The following is a 12,302-nucleotide window of genomic DNA, read 5'->3' on the forward strand; positions in this document are numbered from 1 at the left end:
AGATAGATCACCTTATGTGCCCAATCATAAGTAACAATATCTGACTATGCTGCATGAATCTTCAAAAACGTATCTTCTTGTTTCCAATAGACAGAGATAAATGTCAAATTATGACCTTTATCTGTGATTTAGAATTCAGTGCTCATCTCTAAGATCCATGTGATATTTGGGTAGAGAGTGATATGAAAGAAAACTCCCAAAGGAATGACGATTTTTCGCCAAGGACAATGTGGCTGTTTCGCCGTGACATTTTTGCCCTCACGATTTTAGTCTGACTTGATTAGAGTTTCCACTGCAATTACAGCCCTTATTGCAGCCCATAGCAGTCAATAAGCAGTCATAATTACTTAATGCCTTCGACTGGCGATGGAGCGGGACTGTTGTGACTTACAGGGAAATGGGAGGATAAAAAGTTCCATGAAGCTGTGGCTATTAGCGTAGCAGCCAAAGGGGATCACAGTGTGTGGCTAAAGGACTCTGTCAGATTGGAGCCCTGTGACAATGCTAATAAAGCCCATTATGATCAGCCCTCTGCACAAAATTGGATGCAACTAGGAGCAAGCAATTGGCACACGACCAAAACACAACGAAAAAGTTTCAAACCCAAAGAACTAACTGCCTCTATATAGTATTTAAGGTGTGTAATGATAAATTTGGCATATAAGAATGATCCTGGTTGATCTATTATGAAGATCTGACTCTACAAGTTAAAGATGCTGTCAAAAAATGCTGAGGCAGATGATTTAAAGTTCAAAATTAAACACCCTCTTCTGCTTAAGTTGCTAAATTGTGCTAACTAAATGAGTTCTGCCTTACAATGTACGTATTAACAGGCTCTTGTAACGGCATCATGTGCACACTGGCCATGTCTATCCCTGCTCTCATTAACATGGAGCTGTGTAAAGTTAGGTCCTCATTACTGGCTGGATATTACATGACTCATACTTAATATGCCAAGATGTTTAAATCATTTCATTAAAGTAAATGCATTTATTTACACAGAAATGAACAAAATACTGAATTTCTCAAGTTAGGATTTAAGGCATTTTCCCCCTTTGGCTGTGCAATTAATCTAATTTTAATTGAGATCAAGATTCAGTCGTTTCTAATTTTCAGTGATCAGCTTCGGTCTTTCAGAGGCCTACAGCCAATTCTCATTAAAAGTATGTGGTTTGTAGCCGAGTACAGATTTGGAGGGATCTAACTGGCTATTTTATTCTGTTAAATTACAATGAATTAAAGTCTGTATTGTTTATGTTCAGTAATAACTCATTTTATTTGTATATATAAATATCGTGTTCAGTATCAGGTCTAAATTGCTTTGTTTCTTTTTTTTTTGTAATCGCCCAGCTCTAATTTTCTCTCAATTAAAAGGTCTATTGTAAGTGATGGATTCAAGTAGAAATAATCTTTGAGTAGAATTTGCTGTGCGTCCACTGTAGTAGATGCCTGGTGCAATCGTCCTGAGTCACAACACATGTCCCTTTTTGTCAAACAGAAGGGCAGAGCTTAAATCAACTTCTCAAATGCTCCACACTAATGAGGCTCCACCACACTCACCAATTACTAAGTCAGGCTGTGTGTGCTGACAGCTAATTACTAAAGCTGAAGAGTGGAAACGCTTACAGGGAGGCGTCTGGCAGCGTAGACACCCACAGTTGGGTTAGACTTCACTTGTCTAATATATCCAAACTGACCAGTCCTCACCTTAGTTATGTTTATGGCCACAAAAGACCCTAACTACACTTGTATTACAGTGGGCAACTGTGGCTCAGGGGTTAGAGTACACCAACCGAGGGCAGCTATGGTCAGAGAAGTAGCTTACCATCATCAGAGTGAATGAATAATGACTAGAGTGTGTCTCTTTGCAGGGCTTATCCAAGCCTTTAAAGTGCATTACAAGTGCAAGGCATTAATATTATCATTCTCACCACTGCTGAATGAGCATATTACCATGACTGACTGTTGTGAGGATAAAAATATGTTTAGAGCAATAGCATCTTGAATCACTCTATATACAACTATGTGTGGGTAAATAAGAAAGAAGAAAAACAACATGGTTATAACTCATAATATCATAACCCTAATCTTTTTTAGAGGGCCAAAACTATTAGGTTATCTGTAAGCTATAGAAGTATTAATCAGACATTTAAGGAAAGCCCCTGAACCCATATGCCTCTGATCTTTACAGATAAAACATAATGAGAGAAGATTAATATGATAATGAGTTTCTCCTGCGACTGTGACAGACTGACAGACGACAATATCTGAATATATATTCACTTCATATTCACCTCCAGCTCTTTACAGGAACTGCAGAACACAAAGGTGATAAGGACAACCACCACTGTTCCTCCAGGGAGCATCACTGGCACCGTATCACAGTTGAGGTGTCAAGTCACATACTGCTGCAGACCTAATTTATAGCCAATCACAATCCATGTATTTATTTGGCTTTTTGCTCAGATGTGTCTGCACCTGTAGTGCAAATGGAACAAAACTAATATTGTGAGATCTGTTCCATGTCTGGCATCCCGTATACACACTTCAATACTTCATGTAGATGTGAGTCTGGTCACCAATGAATGTCCGTTTTCAAATAGGCGTCATTGTCAGGTGGATTAGCCAGTCGGGACACGCCTGGTCCGTCCATATCGGAAATAATAAAGAAAAAAAAATCACAGGGAGCTGAAAAACACTGCAGATTTCTACAGAACCAATGAGGGAAGAACTAAACTCTGTTAATCTGAAGTGAGATAAATTAGATTTTGTTACTAAATCATAGGTGAACAATGAGGTCCTTTGTTTTACAAGTGTCAAAAAGCAGATATGATTGCACGATCACGTTTGAACAGACTTGAGCCGCAACAGAGAGCATGGTGACAGACTGATATCAACCTGTATAAAACATACAGAGAGATATCAGTCTGGATTTGCCAGGCAAATGTGTTCCATTGTATTGAGCTACAATTTCATTCTTCTTTTCACTGGGTTTTAAGATGCATTGCTGCTATAACATTTATCAGTAAACCATAGTGTGCTTTTATCATTGACCTGCCTATACCTGTTACTTTTGTTGGCTTTTTCTCTATGCTTGGATACACGCTGTCTACCTGCAGTCAGCTGGATGTAAACGAGCCCATGACGGTGTCCCTCTGCTAACTCATTCTGAGTAGAAATGACGTAACTGACATTTACCCAGCCCTGGTGTTGACTAATTCCTTATGAGGGCCACCTGGGTTAAAAACATGCACTACTGATGACACACTGCTGGAATTACATCCAATTATCAGGCTATCACAGACAAATACTGTAGACGCTAATTTAAAATATTTACATTTAACATGAAGGTATTTACAGATGCTCATTTTTGTAGCTTTCACCAAAGGTCAAATTAAGGGTGCAGTTCAAAAAGTCAACAGTAAAGATTCACAAAGCATAATTCTGTACCACTTTATAATAAGTAATAATAATAATAAGTAGCCTTAATAAAGCATGAAAAGACTTAATTCATTATTAACAAATACAGAATAAGTTAGGCTTAACTTAATTAAAGGGGTTTGGACGGTTCTGGTTTAATCAGCAAACTCCAACTGGATATCCCGCCGATGAAAGTGTTGGGGTGTTAATGAAGTCATGACTAAGCCTGAATCATTCTCACCATTTGTATGAATTAAGACTTTGTTCATGCTTTATTAAGGTTAATTAAAGTGTAGTTATTATAAAGTGTTACCCATAATTCCACAAATCACATAAAATATTATAAAGCTAACCCACCTACCTAACTAATTAACTTCCAAATACACAGTCATTTCCAGATTTATACCTACTGTCACCTGTTGGTCGTTTAATTAGTCATCCATCACCTCTTCAACCACAACACCTCTCCCCCACAGCAGCAAAACCTTCTACCGCCTGAGGTGCTCCATCCCCTTCACCATAACTCCACTGCCTTGCCCTGAGAGGAAATACAAACTGTACTACTTTACTGTATGTTCTAAGTTTTTTTCTTTAGTTTTGTTGAAAGCAACTGTACTTTACTTCAAGCGAATGCACTTGTCCTCTCCAGGACAGTGTGAAATGAATAGGCTGGCCTCAGCTATTTCCTGACTGGAGCGCCTCCTGGGAGCCTGCGCTCTGTTTTTCTGTGGTCGTCTCTCCTGTTACTAATGCCTGACTGTGTGTAACCCTTATCTCCACATTCACTACACGCACCGATAGGGCTCTGTGTGTAAGCAATTAAAAGGGCTTATTGGCCAGATAAGAGGAGGGAGCGGTCAGATAGAAAGCCACAAGCTGCCAGGATCAGGTCTTTGAGTTACACAGCGGAGCCCCTGGGTGCACGGCTTAGACGGGTGCATGGGATCAAACACTACATGCACTGCACATACACAGCTGTGGCTCAAGCAGAACTGAGGAGTCTTTGGATTAGTAAAGGCCGATAGATGTAATGTAATAAGTGCACAGGGCAATCCATTATGAAGTGGAGAGGGTGCATATGTAGGCATGACAAAGATAGAGTGTGGTGGTATGTCCAACATGATATTCTCAGCTCTTATTAATTGTTGTAGTATAAGTAATTAATTAATATAAGATAAGAAAATATAGAACATCATTGATCCCACATTAAAGAAACGTCCATGTCATAGCAGCACTTAATACACAATAAAGTGTAATTAGTCGAAATAAAAGAGCGTGCAAAAGGAATTCAGATATTAACAAGGAAAGTATGAGTATGAGTGAGGGTGGACCCCAGGAAGAATAGTTAACTTTTGTGAAGACTAATGGTGACCCAATAAACAGATAGATAAATAAATAAACAGATAAATAAATTAAGACTATGAGTTAACAAGAATACAAAGAAACCCATTTACTTAAAACTCTTTCTAAAATGTCTATTATTAAATTATTCTCACAACATTAATTTAAGGTTTGTATACTGCTGTGTTCCTTCAAACTTGCTCTTAAACCTTCTAGTTCCACGATAGGCAAAGACACCTCTAAACATGTGATAACAAACACAAGTAGGTGCCAAGTTCCTGAAGTCACTGTCAGTATCAAAGTGTAATTCTGCATAACCAACACAGATATGTTATACAGTTATAGTACATCAAAATATTGTCATGCAACTCCAAATAAATACACGCATGAAATACCAGACAGAGATAAACGTGTTGTGACAGCTGCACACATCCCTGTACAGAAGGTGATTTGGTCTTATTAAGTGAGTATATTTTGTGAGAAGCATGCATTCTCCAGTTCAAAGCATGACTCTGATTTCCAGCATTCAGGCAGGTGCAACATGATCACAACACGGTTTGCCCAGGGACCCGGAGCTGCAAGCTAATCAAAAACAACGCATCAAATTATCTTGCAAGTGTGCGGGGATCTGATTGGTTCCCACCTTGTCATCTCAGGCAGTGCACAGCAGATGTTATAGCACCCTGGATCTTCCTCCAAATGCTATTATGAATATTAATGTTCAGAAATACTCTATGGATTTAACAACTGATGTGTGGATCATTTGCATAATAAGAATTTTATGTCAATGTATTCAATAATTAATCGCATTAGTTTATAGGTCACTAGGGCCTAAAGTCATTCAATGTTGTTTTGTGCTTCAGAAAAGTTGTTACTACAATACTCAAACATCACAGAACTCCACCGAGGCGTTTAACATATATGCAAATGTGTCCAATTTATATAAAAGATTAAACTCCACTCCAGAAACCCACTACTTCCATTGAACAGAATGCATGTGGGAGACTACATTTCATCAACAGTGTTGTGCAAATTTATGGGAAAGTCCAAATCTTTCTTAAAGCTAATTAAATATACACTTTTTAATTGGTGTTTTATTTGCGTTTTTAAACTGCCCAAATAATTGAATCAGTAGTAAAATAACCTGACAGTGTCAACACACAACATTACCAATTAATACAGCATTAAGTGTTAAGCACATAATGAAGTACACGGAGATTAAATGAACATGTTTTGTTTTCATAATGTATTCAAATCCAAAAACACTCCTCCATCACTGTACGGACAATGACACTGACAAACAAGGCTTTAAATAACCCATATAAATAATGCCAGTGGAATAATCAGGTAATTTGAATAGCTTTCTCTTGACACTCCAGTGAATTATTATTAATAAGTAGCTGACAGATAAAAAAAAACAAAAAAACATTCAAAACAGGCTAATTTTAAACTGAAAAGACGGAGACAGCAACCCAGTTATGTGGCACTGTGACAATAATTATATAGGCTCAAAATATAGCGTATAAAGCACAAGTTTAGGCAAGATTCATTAGATATGTCACATCCAAAAAAAATCTAACTCTGGGTGAGGTAAAAAAAAAAAAAAGTCTCTTGGAATCAAAATGATATTTGAAAACCTGCTGCCACCTACAGAAAAATGTTACTAAGAGGAGAAAAGGGGCTCTGAGTTCTACAGGTCTGAACAGGAAGTCAGTGGATGCCTTCTATTATTAAACTACTGTAGATCAATATTGCAATTTACAATGAAAAAAGGTAAAATAAAGGTATAAATATACAATAGTCTAATACTAAATATCTGGAAAAAAGTGTTAGTTTTTTTCTAATGCTCGTCTAGTTCTTTAACAATAAGATCAAGGGCTGCAGTCAACTAAAGAAATTCTTGATCGACATAAAACATGCCCTGGACATAAATTAATAAACTATAAAGGGATGTGGCGTGGAGCTCTCAAAAGTATTAGGATCTTGCAAAAAAACAAACAAACTACTACATATATATATATATACAGAGAAATACTAAAGTAAACAGCATCTTCATACGTCAAAAGGCAGAATAAACTGTGCAGTCGATAAATCCCACTAAGTTTTGACAACCAATGTTTTACGAAAGTCTGTCAAAGCATAAAGAAATACAGATAACATCAGCCGTGAATTTATGTGACATATTTTAAATTGACCCCTTGCAGTAATAACACTACCAACAAAACATAACGTGTGATTGTTCTCCACTACCCACCACACACTATGTAACCTTGTCACTACTGAACCCTCAACTTTGATTGAAAAATGTTTATATATTGTAATAGTAAAGTTGAAACCTCACACAGTTTTGAAGAAACGGCAATATCAGAAGAGCCTTGAGTGCGCTCTGTGAGGAGGCTGTGGATGCTGGAGAGGACATATACACACTGACCATGACCTGTACACACTGGAATGGCCTGTGCACTTGTGGTTCATCTTTTGTTGTATCTGGCAAACGGGATATTGACGGAAATATGAAAGAACTGCAGGTCCACACTTTGAAGGCATGTGAAGGAAACAGCTATCAATGGGTTTGCATAGGTTTTCTACACAATGTACTTAACTAATTCAGTGGGCACACACGAGTATGAAGAGAAAGTGTAGAGGTACTAGTGTATATTCTGAGGGTAAAGGTCGTTTACAAATGACAAAGTTGTAAAATGTACAGGTCTACCAATGTGTTAAAAATCCAATAAACTTCATCAGTCATACTGTGTAAACAAAATACGTGAACAATTTGATGAAAGAGGCAGGGTATAGAGAAAGTATAAATAAAGAGTAATGAAGTAGAGATAAAGGGAGAATTGTGGGATTTATCTAATTCATTTAAAACTTTTGCATATTTTTCTTATTATTTTGCAATATACAAAAAAGATATCCTCCCTGCCTGCCCTTGTTTGTTTGGTTTTACACTTGTCATCTTGTATGCAACTTAATTGAGTTGTGACAAGTCTGCATTTGTCATTCCTGTGAACTGTCCTACAAATCAAAAAAGAAATCACTGATGTGAAGCCACAGGGAATAGTAGCAGAAGACGTGGGAATGACAGTTATTACAAATTGGCCAAAGCAGTCTGCAAGGCCCACTTTTAAAACAGTTTATTTTTCGCAATATTCATTTTCTTAGAAGTTAGGTAAGGCAGAAGTCTTTGCTCAAAAACAACAATAGCTAATGAGGCGATCTGACCCTGAGTTCATTGTACTCAGTGAAGTGGTGTTCCTCTCATTGGTTCACAGCAATTAACAAAGTTTACTGTCTACTTTAGAGTTACTAAAGTGCTCTAATTGGGAAAGAATTGATCCATTTTTCTTTGCTTTACAGAACAAACAGCTATTTACTAGCAGACCAAAGTGGTATAGATATTTCCCATGCGTTCATATGCAATTCTGTGTGTATATGTAATATGAGCCAAAGCTTATGTCATATTTTATGTGTTTGCTAGTTCTACGGTGTGAACTGTGATGAAGAAGTAAGACCACAGTAAACAACAGTGAAAAGAACCCTCGTGTGTCTTGTGTTTGTGGATAAGCCGGCATATGTTCTCTCTCTGTTGTTCTCTATTTTATTATTATTATTATAACTTGCCTTGATAAAATGTCTGTTCTTGGTCTTGGATTTTGTAAAATAAGTTTCTCCAAAAAATGCGACTTCTATGGTTTTTTTTTCTTCATTATGACGCATTTTTTCGCTGGTACAACTTACACTCCGGAGCGACGTATAGCCCGGAAAATACAGTAGTCTTCATTAGAAATAATGACGTTTAAAGCACTATGCAACTTTTCTGGTGAGTGTTTGCCACCTGTTTGTCTTCATAGAGATATTAGTCCTTTGCCTGGAAAGTTTCACAATATTTACATTTATATACAAAAATCAATATCGAAATTTTTTTAATGGAATATCCTGATGACAATATTGAGGCGATATCATGTCAATCAAACAGAAATGTGGTAAAACATGTCTTTAAATGTGAAAGGCAAATGTGAAATTGCTGGACTTACCTGCAAAAATACAGAAATATCACTTTAGATATTACAACAGTTATTATAAAGAGATATTTTTGCAGCATTATGTACAATAAACAATGTACCAACACTTAAATTTTGCATAAGTTCCTAACAACATCCACAGTATATCAACATTTTGATTATCAGCCGTCTCTGTCCACACATTTGACCTGTAACCTGGCCGGGTGGCATCACTGGCTTCTCTGGAACTAAATACGCGTTAATGTCAAACTATTCCAAACTAGGACTCTCCAACTAAAAAGTTACATATAGTGCACCTTTAACCTGGGTTTCAATATGTTAAATCAAGCTAACATGCCAAGAAAAATAACAGCATTTTGAAAGTTTGAAACAAGAAACTTCATGTGTGTATGTAGCGTGGCAAGATCCAATCAGTTGTAAGATTTTTCTCCAATTTTGAGTTGAGAGCACCAAAATCAAACCTGAATTGAAGTAAAGTCAGAAAGGGAGGTGTAATTCTGTGGCTCAAAGCTCTACAAGCCGCTGCGTGCTGTTAGGAGAATTGTCAAGGAGCTGGAGAAAAGAAGGTTATTTATAGGAGCATCATACTCAGATTTAGGAAAAAGGCTTCGGTTGGTAGTCATTTATGGTTACATTACTACTGTGCCAAGGCAGGATACTACTTTGGCAGTTCGGGCTTTTTGATATCGTCACGGTAGAAAAGCATTCATAAACATGTCTTTGGTCCAAGTGGCAGCATATATGACAAGGAGAAACCGAGGTCTGTTACAATAAATATTATACAGACAAATGGGATGATAATTTTGGGGGGTTAGTATTTATCGTGGGTACTTTTTCTTTGTACTACTGGGGAAATTTTTGTTATTTTTCTGTTCTACGCTGACATTTGAGCTGTAGAAGATTGAATTATAAACGTCTATGACTTATTATAGAGACGAACTAACTTCCTAAGTGTTGCTTTCTGTTTATTTATTGCAACTCATATTTTTTAGCAATATTGTACATTTAGAATACTTTTTGCGGGGATAATTCTGCTTTATGGTTTGGTTTCTCATCCATATTTACTTCAGCAATATACTGCACTTCAAAATTTGTTATCATGACAGGCCTAGAGATACCAGTCCTTCTCAGACATCCATGTAAAAACAGATTTAATACATCTCTATTTGACCAGGTAAATTAAGCATTGGTTTTATGTCTATATACTATAAAACAAAGTTAACCTGCTATCCATTCATTGAGAATAAATCTAATTGAGGAGAAGAGTTGAAATAATTGAAAGATAATGGCAAGTAAAAAGAGCATTGTGAGCATTTTTATTGGCCTTAAAATCTCCATCAAGCCTTATTATAAGTCTGAAAATGGGGTGTACTTGTGTAGCTTTTAGCTCAAACAGCTGTGAAAGAAGATTTTTTGATAAATAAATGATAAGCAACACAACAAAACAAAAATGCTTATCTTTTTCATCAAAGATTACATATTCTCCAAGATATAAATCATGTGCAATACGTGATAAAGCCTTCTCCCATTACGTCATAGGCATAGTTTAAACCTCCATCTACAAATTGCAGGGCAGAAGCTGAATATTATTTGAAGGGAACTGATATATCCTACTAAATGCAGTAGTTATATTACCATAATATATAATGCTGTTGCTGTTGTTCTGTGATAAAGTGTTACATACTGATGCGTCCTGCCCATTGCGCGCGCACGCCCTGAGTCCTTCATTATAATGGGCTGTGATGTTGCAGGTGAGTAGCTCAGTGTTGGGGCAGCTGCAGTCTGTCACTATGTTTCATCATATACGGGATAAGGACTGGCTCCAGGCCTGAGAGCACCGGGGCACGTCGATAAATCACTATTAAAATGAGCTCACTTCCACCAGCTTCAGCGCACTTTCCTAACAAGACAACTGCCCAAAAGGCAACTCTGCAACTTTAAAGTGACATGAAAACAAGTCAAATCTGTCCAAACTAGCCTCCTCTAAATGTTAAAACTGTAGAAAAAAAAAACCACAAGTCATCAGCATCCAACTAATCCTATCCCCTGTGCATAGTCTACACATCTTGTAGGCATGCTTTTAATACACTGATATGAACATATAGGCTAAAAAAAAAGGGTATAACAACTCACCTTTTCCTCAAATAACACATAATAAAAAAATAAAAACATAAAAAAAACAGCTGTGTGTGCAGGACAGGCGATTACCTCATAGGACCACCTTTAAGTTTCACAAAAGTTAATGTTTGGGAATATATTAAAGCTGAAAATGTTATTACATTTGTTTTTATTTATTTATATACGTTTTTTTGTTGTAATAAGAAGGTTTAGAATGTTTGTCACGTTAAAACTTCTAATTTACTCATGGGATATTGGCATTAAAAAAACAAAAAAACAACGATTAACTATTTTTCCACTAATGTTTTCCAATAATTACGCACCGTCGTCTAAACTCAATTAGGGCTCATGCATTTAATTGACAATGGATATGCCTCTTACCTGTAGGCGTCCCACTCCCTTCCCGCTCTTTCACGCCCTTTATCGCATCTGCAGAGTGCTACAATCCACTGGTGACCCGATGCGGTGCACACATTGGCGCGTTGGACCGGGGCAAATAGGCTACACCTTTGCGCAGCGGTTTTCCTTATGGTAAAAAAAAAAAAAATTGGCTTTAATAGCAATCGGAATTATTCTCTGGCATCTCAGCTGACGCACATGGGGTGGTCCTGATTTCCCAACCTTCTTAAATGTCGCTAAAATCCGTGGATCTAATAAACACGAGCTTGGAGGATGTGGGGTACGTCCCGGTGCCTAATAGCTTCCTCCTGCATCCCCAGCACTTGTGTCAAACCCGTGTGGAGCAGAGCCGTGTCAGTGCAGTCGCCTCAGTGCCTCAGCGCGTGCTCCTCCGTGTCTCTGCTCGCTCTGACAGCTCCACTCCGCGCGCACCAACTTTTATGGAGTCTCCAGCAGCTTCGTTCTCCCGCTTCACACGTCACAGTTCGGCTGCAGATTGCAATAAGTGCACATTGATACCGAAATTAAGGCTTTTTGAGTAATATATTTTAAAGGGGGAAAAATGCCACTAGTCCTGTTTTTTGTTTTTTTTTAAACAATAAACTGCAATAAGAAGACAGGCGTTTAAACTAAATTAGCCCACTGACGCCAATGTATTTTTTTATTTTTTTTATACAAATTCAAATATTTATGTTTTATTGTGAAAATAAATAAACCTTCTTCACTTATTTTGTTACTTTTTTTTTCTTTTTCTTTTTTTTTTTTTTTTGCGATGTTGCCAGGTCCAGTTTGTTTCTCAATGATTATACAGCACCGCCATCTAGTGGTCATCAACCATGTGACCAGTATCCCAGATAACAAGTAAAGGCCATAAAAATGCCAAATTCAAGGTCATATATAAATATAGTATATGTTTTTGAAAATGATAATTGTAATGAACTGCCATTTTTGCTAATTAAAAGGTAATTGGCCAAAAGGTGTTTATAACATACACAAAAG

General features: G+C 37.2%; 1 protein-coding gene across 1 annotated transcript in view; it reads right to left on the minus strand.

Annotated features, from left to right (window-relative positions):
* Positions 1-11,781, minus strand: part of LOC117391754 (chemokine-like protein TAFA-2) — a 52,234-nt gene extending 40,453 nt beyond the window's left edge. The window contains exon 1 of the mRNA XM_033989656.2: positions 11,286-11,781. The gene's annotated coding sequence lies outside the window, so the exon portion shown is untranslated. The remainder of the gene's footprint in view (positions 1-11,285) is intronic.
* Between the last annotated feature and the right edge of the window lie 521 nt (positions 11,782-12,302).

Source organism: Periophthalmus magnuspinnatus, chromosome 23, assembly GCF_009829125.3.
Source record: "Periophthalmus magnuspinnatus isolate fPerMag1 chromosome 23, fPerMag1.2.pri, whole genome shotgun sequence".
Classification (NCBI taxonomy): domain Eukaryota; kingdom Metazoa; phylum Chordata; class Actinopteri; order Gobiiformes; family Gobiidae; genus Periophthalmus; species Periophthalmus magnuspinnatus.